The sequence below is a fragment of the Cetorhinus maximus genome, chromosome 8 (assembly GCF_964194155.1).
Source record: "Cetorhinus maximus chromosome 8, sCetMax3.hap1.1, whole genome shotgun sequence".
In the NCBI taxonomy this organism is placed as follows: Eukaryota; Metazoa; Chordata; class Chondrichthyes; order Lamniformes; family Cetorhinidae; genus Cetorhinus; species Cetorhinus maximus.
In genome coordinates this window covers 31,237,245-31,256,766 of record NC_135886.1, presented here as the reverse complement: position 1 = coordinate 31,256,766, position 19,522 = coordinate 31,237,245, and the positions used below count along the sequence as shown (strand labels likewise).

At 46.8% G+C, this 19,522-nt stretch overlaps 1 protein-coding gene across 1 annotated transcript in view; it reads right to left on the bottom strand.

Moving 5' to 3' along the window:
- LOC144683264 (gametogenetin-binding protein 1-like) overlaps window positions 1-16,011 on the bottom strand; it is a 56,151-nt gene extending 40,140 nt beyond the window's left edge. The window contains exon 1 of the mRNA XM_078546215.1: window positions 15,842-16,011. The gene's annotated coding sequence lies outside the window, so the exon portion shown is untranslated. The remainder of the gene's footprint in view (window positions 1-15,841) is intronic.
- Between the last annotated feature and the right edge of the window lie 3,511 nt (window positions 16,012-19,522).

Genomic DNA, 19,522 nt, shown 5'->3' with positions numbered 1-19,522 from the left:
GAGCAGTGTTTGTATCACTCAGATGTGAAACCTTGGTTCCTGCACAAGATAAAGGCAGGTGTCTCAGTCCAAGGCCAACATGTTCCCTGTGCTTTGTGCAGCCTTCAGACCAAAGTGATGGTCTGGACACATTACTGATTCCTGCGCCTCGATGGTCATTGCTAAAAGAATGTCATGGGCAGGCGTCACAGAGTTCCACCATTCTCCCTCTGTGCTCTCAGCACCTTTAAGATGGGCCTGGTTCCCATCTCATCAGCACTTGTGACCAGTGACGCTGTGCTCCTGAAGGGGTCAGGTGCTGAAGGCTGACAAAGGATCGGGTGCATTTAAAGTTTCACAGCTGGGTCTCCATGATTTGACCCTGATCACAGAGCACAAGCAGGCTGCCCTCAGTCAGACAGGAGTCAGACATTTCACAGAGACTATGTGAAGATCTATGGAGTGTCCTCACTGCATGTCCTCATCATCCTCCTGGAATCTAGCGACTATTAAGGTCTCTGTTGCATCTCCATGACAGGAGCCTTATCACAGAGGGTATGTGTGCTGCCATCAGCCAGACTGGATTAAAAAGTTCACAAATGCAATGTGAGCATCAATAGTGTCTCCTCACTGCATGTCATCATCATTCTCCACAGATCTATTGGCTATGACGGTCTCCCGAGTACGCCTGCCTCGTATGAGCAGTGTGAGGGCCTCATCGCCTTTATCCTAGTCTTCGAGAACCTCCTCACCCTCATTGGAGGAGACGTGCAGCTCCTCCATCTCCTCCTCAGCCAGCTCCTCTCCCTAAAGGGCACAGCAGGCGACGACGATGTGTGACACCCTCTGTGGACTATATTGCAGGACTCCACCAGACTGGTCCAGGCACCGAACCTCATCAGCATTCCGATGGTTTGCTCCACCAAGGTGTGAGTTGCAGCATGAGCCTTGTTGTACCTTTCTCTGCTGCAGTCTGAGGCCCCCGCACAGGTGTCATCAGTCACATCCTCTGTGGGTAGCCCTTGTCCCTGAGAAGCCAATCCTGCAGCTTCTGTGGACCCTGAAAGACGTCAGGGATCTGAGGCTGACTGACAATGTAGTAGTTGTGGACACTCCCTGGAAACCATGCGCAGACCTGCAGGATGCGTTTGTGGTGGTTGCACACCAGCTGAACATTCAGAGAATGGACGCTCTTGTGGTTTATATTGTTGACTGTTTGTTGCCATGGAGATCGGGGCGTCATGTGAGTGCAGTCAATAGCACCCTGCACCTGTGGGAAACCCAAGATCTGGGAAAATCCAATCGCTCTTACATCCTGGCTTTCCTGATCTCAGGCAAAATTGCTAAAGTTGTGTGCCTTCGCGAAGATGACATTAATGACCTCATGGATGCATTTGTGGGTGGAGACTTGTGATATCCCACAGGTCATCTGTGGAGCCCAGAAAAGGAGCCATTGGAGTAAAAATTGAGCGCCGTGGTCACTTTCATGGCCACTGGCAGTGGATGCCATCTAAGTCCCTGTGGCAAAAAAATCCTGCAGCAGGTGGCAGATGAGACCAACCAGTTCCCTAGACATGCACATTCTTCACGACAGTGGTTCTCCTTCATTCTGCAGGAATGAAAGGCAGCATCTTTAGACCATGGGTCTAGCTAGGCACTGACTAGCAATAGCTCGCTGTGGCTCTTCAGTTGCATTTACAGGAGCCTCTGCTCTCTGTAAGCCACAAGGCACACAGATAGGTCACCAGGTTCCATGCTTCTGATGTACTCCTCCTGCAGGATGAAAGAGAGAGAGAGACGTGTGGGTTAGCTTGGGTGTTCTAAAAATCTCTCTTGGTTAACTCTGAAGGCCCCTTAATGCATCCCGGAGAGTGCTGGCCACCACTTGGATGGCCAGAGTTTAGTGCGCTGCATGGCTGCCCAAGACCCCACCCAACTCCACCTGACCAATTGGTGGCAGCTTCGCCCACTGGACTGCATGCTGTGCTCTCAGCTCAGGCATTCTCCAAACACGTGCTGCAAGGCTGCACTGTTAGCCTGAACCATCGGGGGGACTGGTCCAAACCTGAATGATGACATTGCAAGGGGCTGTGAGCGCCTCCACCAGTGATTGCTCCATGGCCAGCTTTAGCAAGGAGATTGTACAACGTGCCCAGTCATCTAACTGTTCTGCAGTCCACTAAAACACTCATTAGTTCGCAGTTTGTGCTTGAGGAGTGAAAAGCTTTGGAGCAGTTGGTGGCACTTTCATGCCTCTGCGTTATTTGCGTAGGCAGATAAGCTAGAGGCCCGACTCCAAGCATGTCAATGTGGCTGCGCCTGAACTGTCTCAATTGCGGAGGAACGGTCACTTTATACAAGGTATCCCTAACGTGTGGCTGCTTCCCTCCCCTCCATCCTGAACGTGCTTGTGCACCACCATCAACCGCAGGGCAGCCATTGTTCCACCCCTCCCCCCACCCTACCAAGTCACTTCACCCGCAGGGCAGCCCTTGCCCCGGCACCTCACTGTCAGCCAGCCCGGAAAAAGCGGCTTGCCTGTGATCTTGCCTGAATATGCGGCGCCTCTTCCTTGAAGTCCAAAGACGGCCCTCACAAGCGCTGCGCCATACTGTGCACTCACCTCCGAGTTCCCCTCGAAGTGCAGCTCACCAGGAGCATGACTTATATATGCTGTTGTGAAACATGTCGGCGTGCTATCACGCCGATGTGCTGGGATGATCCAGCGTGGTGGTGGTGGGGGGGAGGGGGGGGGGGGGGCGGGGTGGGGTTTGATTCTGGTGAGCTGGGCCTATAATGATATGTAGATGTATTACAATGAATTTCCCGACGTCCAACGGTGGGAAACATGGCCTGCCATTGACGGGCAGACCGGGCAATTGCAAACTGGTTTCACAATGTCGCGAAACCGATTTTTGGCCTTCTCGCCATATTGTCCGCTCATGCCGCAGCATGGAAAATTCTGTCCTAAGGGTCTGGCACATAAAGGGTGAAAGTAGGACTGAGTACAGCAACACCTACAGTGATTTAAGAGAGCGCATGACCCCCACCAGAGGGTCAGTGTAGTGTTGGACAGAGCCGCGTGTACAAGCAAGCATAGAGACAGCTCCCAGCTTGGACCTTTACTGTACCTACGTATATAGTTTTCAGCAGCTAATAATACTTACTGTTGAACTACCCAAGACTATGAATAGCTTAATAAGACCTACCGAGCTACGCCCAACACCTTACAACATGGTGGCAGCAAATGGAACAACTCTAAACCTCACAGAAACTGCAAAAGAAAGTTAAAATCCTGAAAAACCGAAGGAAAAATCAAAGAAGCATTCTGACCTGAAGAAAAACTCAAGAAGCGAAAGCGAGGAGGGAAATCACCAGAGAAAAGCTCCAAGGAGAGACTTGGAAGGTGAAGGCAGGTTGGATTCCTCGCTGTAGCAGAAGACTCCCTTGGGGCCCGCAGAGGTCCAACTTTGGTGCCTAGGTTGCGCAGAGTCAGCAGACCTAGCAGGGGTGAGCTAAAAATGTAAAATTCTTGGACCATTTCCTGTGGTCATTCATTAATCTGCAGACTATTTTGTGACCCCCTGTAAAGTCTCCATGCATCCCAGTTTGAAAAGCACAATTCTAGGCTAACATTTCAGTGCAGTACTGAAGAAACCATCCTTCAGATGAAATGTTAGGCCAAGATTCACTTTATCATTCTGGTGATTCATTATTGAGTTTTGTTATGATTTCAGTCGAGACCAGTAACCTTTTTTTAAGGAAGAAATAATCCAAAATCCTAGTTATTTTCTAAAAGAATGAAGCCACAAGATTCCATGATTTAAACCAAAAGAATTTTTACCACATAAGAGTCAAACGAAGCAAACACTAAGCACCAACTTACGTAACCATGTATATTCTAAAACCTAGAAGCAACATAAGTTAAATATGAAACAAAAACAGAATTACCTGGAAAAACTCAGCAGGTCTGGCAGCATCGGCGGAGAAGAAAAGGGTTGACGTTTCGAATCCTCATGACCCTTCAACAGAACTGAGTAATATTAGGAAAGGGGTGAAATATAAGCTGGTTTAAGGTGAGGGGGGGGGTGGGGGGAGAGAGGTTGTGGGGGGGTTGGTTGTAGGGACAAGCAAGCAGTGATAGGAGCAGATAATCAAAAGATGTCACAGACAAAGAAACAAAGAGGTGTTGAAGGTGGTGATATTATCTAAACGAACGTGCTAATTAAGAATGGATGGCAGGACATTCAAGGTACAGCTCTAGTGGGGGTGGGGTGGAAAGACTAACAGGGCATTAAAGGTATAGATTTAAAAATAATGGAAATAGGTGGGAAAAGAAAATCTATATAAATTATTGGAAAAAACAAAAGGGAGGGGGAAGAAACGGAAAGGGGGTGGGGATGGAGGAGGGAGTTCAAGATCTAAAGTTGTTGAATTCAATATTCAGTCCAGAAGGCTGTGAAGTGCCTAGTTGGAAGATGAGGTGCCGTTCCTCCAGTTTGCGTTGGGCTTCACTGGAACAATGCAGCAAGCCAAGGACAGACATATGGGCAAGAGAGCAGGGTGGAGTGTTAAAATGGCAAGCGACAGGGAGGCTTGGGTCTTTCTTGCGGACAGATCGCAGGTGTTCTGCAAAGCGGTCGCCCAGTTTACGTTTGGTCTCTCCAGTGTAGAGGAGACCGCATTGGGAGCAACGAATGCAGTAGACTAAGTTAGGGGAAATGCAAGTGAAATGCTGCTTCACTTGAAAGGAGTGTTTGGGCCCTTGGACGGTGAGGAGAGAGGAAGTGAAGGGGCAGGTGTTGCATCTTTTGCGTCGGCATGGGGAGGTGCCATAGGTGGGGGTTGAGGAGTAGGGGGTGATGGAGGAGTGGACCAGGGTGTCATAATTCAGGACTCAAGACATCAACTCTTTTCTTCTCCGCCGATGCTGCCAGACCTGCTGAGTTTTACCAGGTAACTCTGTTTTTGTTTTGGATTTCCAGCATCCGCAGTTTTTTGCTTTTATATAAGTTAAATATGAATTGGAAAGCAAATTGCAGTCAAGTATAAACTATAAATTACACATTAAGTGGCAGATACAACTATAACAGACCTTACACATTGGCTCAGCAGTCCACCATGCCTATATGTAATCAATTTTAGTCACAAAGTCCTTCAAAATTCTGTCTTTCTCACAAAGAATTTCAGCTCCTCTATTTCTAGAGATGCAGTCTGATTCCCAGAGAACAGCGGCGCACAACCTACCCATGTTCCAAGGGCAAGGTCTTCACCAAAAATAGCACACATTTTCAGTACCTCTTCAATTCTGCTTTCAAAGGTCTGGATGGCAGAGATACAGCTGCAGGATCAACTGTATTTTTGCCAATTCTCAGCTTCTGAATCTAGCCTCCATCTTCTTCAGCCTATACCGCACCACTGGAATCATCATCTTCTGATGGCTCTGTGTCATTTTATACGATTTCAACCAAGTTTCATTCTCCTCGGAAGTATGGTTCCAATCTCAGTTTCAGCCATAGTTTCCTTAGCAACTGGGAGGGTCAGTTTCCCTTTCGGTTCCCCTTTTCAAATAAGTTCTGTCTCAAAAAAATACACACTTTGAAACCACAGATTCCCATGGAGTCAGCGGCATAGTGGTATTGTCACTGGACTGGTAATCCAGAGACCCAGGGTAATGCTTTGGGGACCGGGTTCGAATCCCACCACGGTAGATGTTCTGCAAAGCGGTCGCCCAGTTTACGTTTGGTCTCTCCAGTGTAGAGGAGACCGCATTGGGAGCAACGAATGCAGTAGACTAAGTTAGGGGAAATGCAAGTGAAATGCTGCTTCACTTGAAAGGAGTGTTTGGGCCCTTGGACTGTGAGGAGAGAGGAAGTGAAGGGGCAGGTGTTGCATCTTTTGCGTCGGCATGGGGAGGTGCCATAGGTGGGGGTTGAGGAGTAGGGGGTGATGGAGGAGTGTACCAGGGTGTCATAATTCAGGACTCGAGACGTCAACTCTTTTCTTCTCCGCCGACGCGGAGAATCTTTTCCTTTAGAGAAGGAAATCTGCCGACCTCACCTGGTCTGGCTTACCTGTGACTCCAGATCCACAGTAATATTGTTGACTTTAAATGTCCCTTGAAGTGGCCTAGCAATCCAGTTGCATCAAACCACCAAAAAGTCAATAAAAAGAAATGAAACCAGACGGATAACCCTGGTCCCGGACGGTTTGCCCGGCATTGACCTAGGCAACAGAAACGACAAAAGCAAACCCAGCCCTGTTGCCCCTGCAAAGTCCTCCTTACTAACATCTGGGGGCTAGTGCCAATATTGGGAGAGCTGTCTCACAGACTAGTCAAGCTCCCAGCTTATATCCTCAGACACTCACAGTTGCAAAGGCCTGCTCCAGCTCAACTGGATGAATGGTTGCTGGGTGACAAGGGCTATCTGTTGAAAAGGTGGCTTATGACTCCTCTCCACCACCCAAGATCAGAGGCAGAGCAGCATTATAATAGGAGCCATGCCTCCACAAGGGCGGTGATACAGAGGACTATAGGTTTTCTCAAGATGTGCTTCTGATGCCTAGACCATTCAGAGGAAGTGCCACAATACTCATCAGAGTGGGTGTCACTGATAGTGGTTGCATGCTGCGCTCTCCATAATCTGACTCTTACGGCAAGGGGGGACTGACTGGAGGAGACTTGAGGCCACAGCTGATGAATCCCGTGGTGAGTCAGAACAGGAGCCCAGTGAACATGTAGAGACAGATTTCTGGATCCTTCAGGGAGGCAGAAACACCAGGGACGCCTTGATCCAAAGCTCCTTCAGCTAGGCTGCCAAAGATCTGCTTCCACCTCATGCCAGGGATGCCGCCTCGATCCCAGATGTTCGAAATGACCCTTTCCTTTGAACCCAAAGTTCACTCAGTGTCTGTGCAATAAAGTTTAGAGCCATTCACGTCCAGCATGAGATAGTGGCGTGCCCTGCACCTATAAAACAATCGAAGCATACTCAGGACGTTAAGGCAAAAGGAAAATTTATATCATGTTGGCACTCACATCAAATGAACATAATATATGGTGTTAATGGTCACAAGAGTAAACATATTAACAAAACATGGCAAAACAAAAGATAAGGCTGAAGCATTTGCTACAATCTTCAGCCAGAAGTGATGTGTGGGTGATCCATCTCAGCTTCCTCCGCAAGTCCCCAGCATCACAAATGCCAGTCTTCAACCAACTTGATTCACTCCACGTGAGATCAAGAAATGGCTGAAGGCACTGGATACTGCAAAGGCTATAGGACCTGACAATATTCCGGCAATGGTCCTAACAGCTTGTGCTCCAGAACTTGCAGCCCCTAACCAAGCTGTTCCAGTACAACTACAGCTACTGGCATCTACCCGGCTATGTGGAAAATTGCCCCGGTATGACCTGTACACAAAAAGCAGGACAAATCCAACCCGGCCAATCACTGCTCCATCAGTCTACTCCCGATCATCAGTAAAGTAATGGGAGGGGTTATCAACAGTGCTATCAAGTGGCACTTGCCTAGTAATAACCTGCTCACTGATGCCCAGTTTGGGTTCTGCCAGGGTCACTCAGCTCCTGACCTCATTACAGCTTTGGTTCAAACATGGACAAAAGAGCTGAACTCCAGAGGTGAGGTGAGAGTGACTGCTCTTGACATCAAGGCCACATTTGACAGAGTGTGGCATCAAGGATCCCTAGCAAAACTGGAGTCAATGGGAATCAGGGAGAAAGCTCTCCACTGGTTGGAGGCATACCTAGCACAAAGAAAGATGGTTGTCAGTTGGAGGTTAGTCATCTCAGCTCCAGGGCATCACTGTTGATGACATCCTCAGGGTAGTGTCCTCAGGCCAACCATCTTCAGCTGCTTCATCAATGGCCTTCCTTCCATCATAAGATCAGAAGTGAGGATGTTTGCTGACGATTGCACAATGTTCAGCACCGTTCGTGACGACTCAGATACTGAAGCAGTCCATGTCCAAATGCAGCATGTAACATTTGTACCAGGCAATCACCATCTCCAACAAGAAATAATTAACCATCGCCCCTTAACATTCAATGGCATTACCATCACTGAATCCCCCACTATTAACATCCTGGGGGTTACCACTGACCAGAAACTGAACTGGACTAGCCATATAAATACTGTGGCTACAAGAGCAGGTAAGAGGCTAGGAATCCTGCAACGAGTAACTCACCTCCTGACTCCCCAAATCCTGTCCACCATCTACATGGCACAAGTCAGGAGTGTGATGGAATACTCCCCACTCACCTGAACGAGTGCAGTTCCCACAACACTCAAGAAGCTTGACACCATCCAGGAAAAAGCAGCCCGCTTGATTGGCACCACATCCACAAACATTCACTCCCTCCACCACCGACGCACAGTAGCAGCAGTCTGTACCATCTACAAGATGCACTGCAGGAGTTCAACAAGACTCCTCAGGCAGCACCTTCCAAACCCGAGACCACTACCATCTAGAAGGCCAAGGGTGGCAGGTAGATGTGAACACCACCACCTGGAAGTTCCCCTCCAAGTCACTCACCAACCTGACTTGGAAATATATCGGCATTCCTTCATTGTCGCTGGATCAAAATCCTGGAACTCCCTTCCTGACAGCAATGTGTGTGTACCTACACCACAGGGACTGCAGAGGTTCAAGAAGGCAGCTAAACACCACCTTCTCAAGGACTAGGGATGGGCAATAAATGCTGGCCCAGCCAGTGAAGCCCACATCCCGTGAATGAATTTTAAAAAAGTCTCCCGTGAACTGTCCCTCTTGGGCTCACCGTGCCTTAAACTTATGTTTGCAAGTGCTGGGTCTTGTTGTCCCCCCACCCTCTTCACTGGCAGTGGCATTGGAGGCAACCTGCTGACTGTACTGTCCTGTTGGCCTTGATGACCTTGGCGGTTGTCCTCTGGCCAGTGGAGCCTGTGCTGGCCCTGCCTGGGAGGGAGTAGCCAGTTATGGCTGGCATCTCCAGAGTCATCGCAATCTCTAAGATGATACAGCCACTGGCAGAGGGGTGGAGGAGCTACTGCTGTCATCAAGAGCGCCGAAAGGAGCCCACAGTGACGACAAGCAGCTTGTGCGCCAATGTGAGTTCGCTCCAGATCTCCCTGCTTGCCATTGATGGATGGGCACCTAGCTGGGATACTGGGTGCCTCATCCATCTCCCACACCAGCATTGACCACCTGCGTGAGGGCTTGCAGGTCCTAGCGCAACCCCAGGAACCCCTGCTTCTGACTGAGGTGGGTGGCGGCACTCCAGCTCCAATGCATCCATCTCGTTCTTCGTCAGAATGAGGTTTGGGGGGCCTCCACCTGTCTTAGTTCTTTCGTTGGTGTTACAGTTTTTCTTCTCCCGAAATGCCAGAGGAGCATTGATTTGTCCACTCTCTACCTGCAGCACCATTGCAGCCTGGCACAACCCCCACCCCAAACTCTGGGACATCTTGGAGGGCACATCAGAGTTGTGGCCCTTGACCCACAAGGCACTCAGGCCAGCACTGGTGTCAGTGACAGTTGGCACACAGACTCAAACACCTCTAAGCCTGACGCCAGCTCTTCACACTTCTCCACACTGATCCATGCCAACTCGGTACTTATCCTTGCTGAGCGCAACAGATCGTTGAACCTTTTGCGGCACTGCACTCAAGTGCATTGCACAACGTCATGGCCGCTGACTTCAGCTGCTACCTGCTCCCAGGATTTTTGGTAAGCTGAGGTGGCCTCCTCCTGCCATCCCTGGGTATTAGAGTGACCGGCCTAACAATGACCCCCTCCACAACGACTGTGAAGCACTCATCTGAGAAATGTGGGGCGAGTGCCCACATAACTTGCCCTCCCACCTGACATCTCCAGCCGCTGGTGAGGCCATTGTTCGAATAAAATGGATTCCTGGGCAGACTCCAAAGATTCTCCCCTGGCAGCCTTCAGGGAGCTGCCTCTGCTGGCTTTTAAGCGCCCACTGGGTTACCATTGGACCCAGCACTCGACAGGCTCCCGTCCCCACCCGGCCCTTCCCGACCATTGGGAAGATGCGTTTCACGCTGGGCGGACCTTAATTGGCCATTCAGCGGGAATTAAAAATATAAAATCAAATAGTAGCAAATCTATAACTTGTAACTGCTATAGACTTGAAAGTTATTGGCTTGAAGTCAAAAGTGGTGTACTTTTTATCTTGCATGTTTCATGAATAACAAAAGTTATTAGTACTTACTTTTTTTCAGTAGACTGGCTAATAGATGAGAACTCTTTATTAAGATCACTATTCATTTTTATGCTGAGCAATTCTTTATGTTTGGAGAATGCATTCTTTATCATTGCTATTCTAGCTCTAATTTCTTTGTGGCCGCAACCATCTTTTAACAAGATGCTTCCCAGGTACTGAAATTGTGATACCCATGCCTTTTTTATATTCATTTTCATTCTGTAAGCTTTTACCACTTAATTAATTCTATCCATTAGTATCTGCAAATCTTCTGCTGTGCTAGCCACTACAGCCTGGTTATGTGAAAATCTGACGACCTTCACCAATTGACTTTCTACTTTTGCCACCTACTATGCTTCATCTAGTGCTTCTTTTTATCATGACTTCCGAATAGTTGTTAAAGAACAATGGTGATAGTAGACAGCCTTGTTGCGCCCCATGCCCAGTTGTACTAGGTACAGTTTCACCAAATACTGCCCTTATTGTAACAGTTGGTCCCATGTACAGAGCCACAATTGTTCTTTAATTTCTTCAAATCAACTCTGCTCACCTCCAGCACTTTCAACAGTTTATTGCTAGTTCACCAGGTCGAAAGCTTTCTCATAATCCACAGAGCAGTGCACACTTCTTGCTGGTGTTCTATGTTTTTTTAGCTTAACATATCACTGCTGTAGCCTCTCTAGTTTCACAACCCTTCCTAAAACTAAATTGATCACTTCCCATGTAATCAGGACTGTGATTTGAAGTGTCTCATTGCAAGGGGCTGAAATGTGGACCTTCAGGCAAGCAGACATCGACATATTAGAAAGTTGTGAAATGTGATTCGGGAGAAGGATGGAGTGAGCCGGTTGGAGGGAACACAAGAACAACGAAGAGATCCTCAGGATGGAGGAGAAGGAAAGATCCTCAGTGAATATCATCGTGAAAAGACAACAAGGTGGGATTGGCCATATTCTAAGGTATGCGAACTTGCTGAGAAGGCGATTGGGAGGATGATCAGAGGGATGTAGACCAAGGCCAACTTGAAATTGTAAATGGGAGGCTCCTGCAAGCAGCTGAAGAGGAAAGCATAAGATTGGGAGGCATGGAGAAATGAGCAGAGGAGCTGTCCTTAGGCAGCTACTCACAATTACTGCAGAAGATGGAAACTGAGGGGTATTGGCAATTGATGCAGCAGTTAAGCATTGCTGCCATGAAAACCATAGCATGCAAGGCAAGGCAAGAGCTAGCTGAGGTAATCAAAGGCAGGAGGACTGCTGCAATGTTGTGACAACAATGCATAAAGAAGTTTAGTTGCTCAATTCCATGCAGCCGGGCAGTGAAGGATAGAACTGGGTCCTAATCTTTACACACAAACTTTTATTGACTGACTGATCAGTGCTGGGGCTTCAGCTTTTTACAATTTATATAATTGACTTGAATGAAAGGACCGAAGGAACGACTGCTACGTTTGCTGGTTACACAAAGATAGGTAGGAAAGTAAATTGTGAAGAGGACATAAGGAGGCTACAAAGGGACATAGATAGGTTAAGTGAGTGGGCAAAGATCTGGCAAATGGAGTATAATGCGGGCAAATGTGAAATAGTCCATTTTGGTACGAAGACTAAAAAAGCTTATCATCTAAATGATGAGAGATTGCAAAGCTCTGAGATACAGAGGGATCTGGGTGTCCTATTGCATGAATCACAAAAGGTTAGTATGCAGGTACAGCAAATAATTAGGAAAGCTAATAGAATGTTATCGTTTATGGTGAGGGGAATTGATTACAAAAGTAGGGGGTTTATGCTTCAGTTATACAGGGCACTGGTCAGACCATATCTTAAGTACTATGTACAGTACTGGTCTCCTTATTTAAGGAAAGATGTAAATGCATTAGAAGCAGTTCAGAGAAGGTTTGCTAGACTAATAGCAGGAATGGACGGTTGTCTTATGAGGAAAGGTTAGACAGGTTAGGATAGTATCCCCTGGAGTTTAGAAGAGTAAGAGGCAACTTGATTGAAACCTTTAAGATTCTGAGGGGTCTTGACAGGGTCAGTGTGGAGGGAATGTTTCCTCTTGTGGGAGAATCTAGAACTAGGGGGTCACTGTTTAAAAATAAGGTGTTGCTCATTTAAGATAGAGATGAGGAGAAATTTTTTCTCTCCGAGGGTCGCGAGTCTTTGGAACTCTCTTCCTGAAAAGGCGATGGAAGCAGAGTCTTTGAATGTTTTTAAGGCACAGCTAGATAGAGTCTTGATTAACACGGGGGCGAAAGTTTATCAGGAATAGGCAGGAATGTGAGGTTGAGGTTACAACTGGATCAGCCATGATCTTATTGAATGGCAGAGCAAGCTTGAGGGGCCAAGTGACCTACTCCTCCTCCTAATTTGTATGTGACACACATTATAAACATGCACACTCTAACCCAATAATCACTGTTTCAGTCTGCTATATATATTGAAGCCCAAGAAAATCCCCAAATCCCCTGAATACAATTACTCAATTACCATGGACGTCCAATCCCTCTACACCTCCATCCCCCACCGGGATGGTCTGATGGCTCTCCGCTTCTTCCTCGAACAGAGGCCCGAATAATCCCCATCCACCACTACTCTCCTCCGTCTGGCTGAACTTGTTCTCACACTGAACAATTTCTCCTTAAACTCCTCTCACTTTCTCCAAATATAAGGTGTGGCTATGGGTACCCGCATGGGCCCCAGCTATGCCTGTCTCTTTATGGGGTATGTGGAACATTCCTTGTTCCAGTCCTATTCCGGCCCCCTCCCACAACTCTTTCTCCGGTACATCGATGATTACTTTGGTGCTGCTTCATGCTCTCGTCTGGACCTGGAAAAATTTATTAATTTTGCTTCCAATTTCCACCCCTCCATCATTTTCACATGGTCCATCTCTGACACTTCCCTTCCCTTCCTTGACCGCTCTGTCTCAATTTCTGGTGATAGACTGTCCACCAATATCCATTACAAGCCTACCGACTCCCACAGCTACCTTGACTACAGCTCCTCACATCCCGCTTCCTGTAAGGAATCCATCCCATTCTCTCAGTTCCTTCGCCTCCGTCGCATCTGTTCTGATGATGCCACTTTCAAAAACAGTTCCTTTGACAGGTCCTCCTTCTTCCTTAACCGAGGTTTTCCACCCATGGTGGTTGACAGGGCCCTCAACCGTATCCGGCCCGTCTCCCGGGCATCCACCTCACACCTTCTTCTCCCTCCCAGAAACATGATAGGGTCCCCCTTGTCCTCACTTATCACCCCACCAGCCTCCACATTCAAAAGATCATCCTCCGCCATTTCCGCCAACTCCAGCATGATGCCACCATCAAACACATCTTCCCTTCACCACCCCCGGCGGCATTCCATAGGGATCGTTCCCTCCGTGACACCCTGGTCCATTCCTCCATCACCCCTTACACCTTAACCCCCTCCCACGGCACCTTCCCATGCAACCGCAGAAGATGCAACACCTGCCTCTTTACTTCCCCTCTCCTCACCGTCCAAGGGCCCAAACATTCCTTTCAAGTGAAGCAGCATTTCACTTGCACTTCCCTCAACTTAGTCTACTGCATTCGTTGCTCCCAATGCGGTTTCCTCCTCATTGGAGAGACCAAATGCAGACTGGGTGACCGCTTTGCAGAACACCTGCGGTCTGTCCTTAAGCATTACCCAGACCTCCCTGTCGCTTGCCATTTTAACACTCCACCCTGCTCTCATGCCCACATGTCCATCCTTGGCTTGTTGCATTGTTCCAGTGAAGCTCAATGCAAACTGGAGGAACGGCATCTCATCTTCCGACTAGGCACTTTACAGTCTTCCGGACTGAATATTGAGTTCAACAATTTTAGATCATGAACTCTCGCCTTCATCCCCACCCCCTTTCCGATTTTCCCCCTCCTTTTTGTTTTTTCCAATAATTTATATAGATTTTTCTTTTCCCACCCATTTCCATTATTTTTAAATGTATTTCCATCCATTGTTTTATTTCTACTTTTAGCCTTTTTCGATTGCTTCACCCCACCCCACCCCCACTAGGGCTATCTGTACCTTGCTCGTCCTGCTTTCTACCCTTAATTAGCACATTCCTTTAGATAATATCACCACCTTCAACACCTCTTTGTCCTTTTGTCTGTGACATCTTTTGGTTATCTCCACCTATCACTGGCCCTCTATCCAGCTCTTCTTGTCCCAACCTCCCCCCACCTTAAACCAGCTTATATTTCACCCCTTTTCTATTTTTCCTTAGTTCTGTTGAAGAGACATGTGGACTCGAAATGTTAACTGTGCTCCTCTCCACAGATGCTGCCAGACCTGCTGAGTTTTTCCAGGTATTTTTGTTTTTGTACTCAATTACTATATGTTGATGTTACTGACTTCCCCAGACCCAGAAGGTGATAAGTAAGTGTTAACCTCTACACATTTAAAAAGAGCCTTGGTCAACTACTTATTGTTTCCTATAACATATTGTAGTGAGCTGGTTAAAATGCTAGCAGGTAGGAATGATATGGTCTCATGCACAATAAAGATTGACTTAGTCATCACAATTCAGACCCCATACCAAGATCTGCAAGGAGTTAATTAGATGAATGAAGCAGCACCACATTCCCATTATTGCAACAGCTGAATAAAAATGGGGAGAAAAAAAACAAATGCTCTAGGAAGCCCTGATGGTGCATGGAAGTTGGATCTGTCTTTGCAAAAGAAAACAATATTTAACAAAAGGCAGGCCACAGCTATTTAACAAAAGCATTATGCAGTCACAATGCCAAGAATAGGCATACAGCAGCAAAGTGACAACTTGGGAGTGGGACGTGGGTGGGGGACTATAGATAAAGATTATGGGGAGAGCACTACTAATGAAGAATCATTGAAAGCTGAAAAGGTAGTTACAGGAAAGATAGAATAGGGATGAAGAAAAGGCACAGCCTCCTGCAACAGTTACCAGACAATGATTCCAGATCACCATTGTCCTGCATTCAAAAGAATGCTTTCACGGGATGACAGTTTGTTCCATTCACTGTGTGTGCACCTTCTCCGCCCTGAGAAGTGCGAAGGTATCCATATTTTGCATGTGTGAGGGGCTGATGAATGGTATTGAAAGTGTACATATATTCTTGAAATGACTGTCAGCTTCTACAGAGGAAGAGATTGTACAAGCTGCCAGGGAACTTGGCATTCACCAATATAGTTTTGTCCAGTGATCACACATTAGCTGGACATTAATATAGTAATATCCTTTTAGACTATGTAAGGAATGCTCCTCTCCACTAAAGCTAATGTGTCCACATAGATCTCAATAATTGCACCTTGTTCAGGCCTGCGAGTTGGTCAAAGCCAAAAGCACACGCTTGCTGTTCCATAGCCAAAATGGTATCCATGACATATGGATGCATTGATACATTGCCGGGTGGCTTATTCAAGCTACATCCCTGTTATCCCTGAAATTACCCAATGGCATTGTGCTTTAGTGATTTACACTGGATCAGACAATGCTAGAAGGATTTGTAACTTTGGTTTCAGGTCCTGTCTCAACAGGTGGCACAACTCTGGCGTTTGACCCTATTAAACAAAAGCTTTTAAAGGCATAACCTCTCCTAACGGCAAGAACGTCCCTCTCACTCACTCACATGAACCCACTCACCTCCAAGAGGGCACTCTCCTCCTTAGATGTCTTCTGGAATCCGAAAAGAGTGTCTATAACTCGCCCTCCTTCACAGAGCACAAGTTGATAACGATTCCAAGGGGACTCCTATATGCAGCTTCGGCAGATGTTCTCACTGCACCCAAACTTTAGGCAGGTACAATTCCTGTAAGGTCTAGAGTAGCAAGAAAGCAACGCTGTATTTTCAGTAACTAAAATTCCCCCACCTCAGAAGTCTTGCCTTTCACAGCAGTCAAAGAGTTCCTATTTTGTTTTGTTTTTTGACTTTAATGTGGGTGGTTATTGCATTACCTGCAACAGGGCTATCAGGGCAGCAACTTGCATGTTGACCTGAAGTCATAAATGGGGCTAAATGGATTAATTTGAAAATCTTCAGGCGTAGCACTGTGAGGACCTGCTCAAATTAGATCAGGACGCTCAGAAATGCAATAAACAATTAGAAGCCGGGAGAGGCGGTGTCCGGCATCTTCGCCCACATTTCTGCGAGGCTGCACTTACCCTTTCCGCGTTTCTTGGGTTGCTATGCTCATGAAAATTGGCCCTAGTGCTTCCCCACCGCCTCAGAAGAACATGGCCTGTTGAAGGATAGTCAGGCAGGTTACTCAAATCTGCACGTTTTTTTTTTAATCCCTAGGGCAACGACAATTCAATGAAGTTGTAATCCAGTCGTTGATTCTCTGCCTCTGGTATTTGACTGGTAAATTCGTCCCGCCCTGTTCCTTCATGGTTTTCTCACTGCTGGTCCTGGCTGCAACTCGGACCTGAAGCCTTGCTTCCTTTACTCCGGCAATAGGTTCTATACCGAAAACCACAAGTGGGGAGATTCTTGGTCTCGTCACGGATTAAGAAGTCACGCCTACCAGTTAAATTCCGCCCCTAAAGTCGAGCAGCAGCAATAGTTAAGAAGTTGAGAGAAGGTCAATGAGGGATCGAGCCTGTGTGAACTGGAAGGGAGAACAGTTTGGGGGTGGGGGGAACTATTTGTGAACTGCGGGGTCTGGAATAGAAAAGGTTAATTCTGCCTTTGACCCAGAACTGATATCTCCAAGGGAAGGTGAATTTGAGGGGAGAGTGTTTTTCTGAACTGAAGTGGGATCAGAAGGGGAGAGCGAGGGAGGCTGGAGGGGCAGAGCGCCTCTGTGCAGGGGGCAGCGTGTGTTAAGAGAATTTTGCAGAAGCAACGATTAGGCGGGTTGGCTGACAATGGGTTGGACCGAAATATCATACTTTCTTATGATTGTTTTAGAATGAAACTCCATCAATGAAGGGAAAATGTGTTTAAATTTAAAGCAACATGTACCATTCTTGATGCAAACATTTTCTGGGGATGCAGGCTCCTGGTTCTCCTGTAGGGACAGGCATGGTAAGGTGCACAATTCTGAATTTGCTGCCTAAAGTCCTGACCTCTCTGTGGCACAAATTTGACGGTGACATTTCCTCACCCAGCTGTCTTCATGACTTTTTTCTTGGAAACAAAATAGTCAAACTGTTGACAATTTTGAAGTGTATATTCCTATTAAGAATTGATTTTCGAAACCCCAAAACGACTTTAAATGCAAGGCCCTGAGAGCTGACAGATTGAAATGGAGGCTTTGGTCCCTTTTAAACCTGGCTTGGATGTGAACCCAAGGTGAAAAGGGAGTGTGTCGAGCTCACAAAGTCACTGGAAACATTTCTTTTAAATGCGAGGATGCAAAACGCGGTATTTTTTAAAAATCGTTACTTACTTGCTTTTCCTCTCTGGACTACACGTGTGCCATCTTGAGCCTGTGTTTGTTGGGGATTGGATCTGCAATTCTTTGGAAGGGCTCGCTGGCGTGGGAGGCGCTTCTATCCCAGGTTCTTCCATTCCCTTAGTCATTCCCTTGGAAGAAGGATGCATGTTTGCGAACATAATTGGCGCATTTGACTGTTTGGGCCTCATACTGGATCCACTCACCACACACGGCCCTTCAGGCAACATCTGGAGATCTTTCACGTCTTCCAACAGGAGGCCTTCTCCTTGACTCAATGACCTTACGCCTGATGATGGTGATGAATCTGGCACAGATCTCGACATTGTCAGGTCTTGCCAGTTTTCCAAGGCTAGGTCTTGCATCTCCGAATACCTCCCCTCTTCGTTTGACAGTAAATATTTCCGTTTGTTGAGGTTGTGAAAGACAATGGGGAAGATCTGAAACATTTTATCAATCGCAAGTACCGATTTGAATTGAAATAGTATTCGCTGACAGTTGGTGCCCGGAGTTTGCAAGATTCGATGAACAGTTGGGGGACAAGGTCATATTCTAGAACCCAGTGATAGGAGAGAACGCCAGCGCTTGGAGACCAACTTTATAAGTAATTGAAGGAATAGTTCAATCCCCCTGGTTGTGCAGCATCGTTATTTAGAGATATATTTCTGGTGATTGCGTTGGGCTCCGTTTCGACTAGATAAAACAAACAAAACGGAAAAATGCAAGACCCATAAAATCTGAATGAAGAACAGGTGAGCCACATTTTAGAAGTGTATAAAGAAAAGAATAAATCCTTTCGTAAAATTGATAACTGCCTTGTCAATTTTGTCACATGAGCTTTCAGTAAAATAGCTACCAACAATCAAAAACGTGAGTTTATATAGCGCCTTCAAGGTAACCAAACACCACAAGGCACTTCGTAGGAGTATTATCAAACAAAAATGAACATTCAACCACATAAGGAGATATTACGACAGAAGGCCCAAACTCGATCACAGAGTTTTAATAAGTGTCTTAAAGGAGGAGAGAAAGGTGGTGAGGCAGAGGGTATAGGGAGGGAATTCCATGGTTTACAGCCTTGGCTACTGAAAATAAGGTCTCCAATAGTGGAGCAATAAAAATCGAGGTTGCACAAGAAGCTAGAATCAGAGGAGCACAGATATCTCAAAGGGTTGTATGGCTAGAGGAGGTTATGGGGGGAGGGGGGTGCAAGGCCATGGAGAGATTTGAAAACAAGGATGAGAATTTTAAATTGAGGTGTTGCCCAACCAGGAGTAGGTCAGTGAATACACAGGTGATGGGCCATGGTCCTTGAAAGTTGGATGTGGGTGCAACACAGCAACCCAAAAAGTGCTATGCATGCTGCTCACAACTGCACCACCCTACAAAGAGAAATAAAGGTGAGGCATATTTAAGTACACCAGTTGTGCACAACAATAAAATAGTAGAGGGAACATTAGTGCTGGGTGAATGGAGCATGGTGCGAGTTAGGACACGAGCAGCAGAGTTTTGGACTACCATACGCTTATGGAAGGTGGGAGACTGGCCAGGAGACACGATGAATTCAAAGTGACTAATTTTACATATAATAAACGTAAGACATGGAGCTGTGCTTGATAATCAAAACCCAGACAATGCTCTGTTTAATTTTAGTTTATCAATAGAAATGGTCCAAAATCTTTTGCAAAATTAATTTACAGGCGCAAAGTGTTTCCACCATAAACGAACAGAATAGCGGGAAACAAGACCTTTCAGATAAAAATCAAGAAAACACGTGATAATTAAATTTTAAAGGCTCACAATTACACACAAAAACAGCTCTGCTCTTTGTCTTCACACATTGGTCTTACAGTGAAGTGAAAGGAGGGGGGGGGGAAATCCGCGGCGCCCCCTACAGGCTTTGAGCGTTCGTTGATGGAATCAGAGC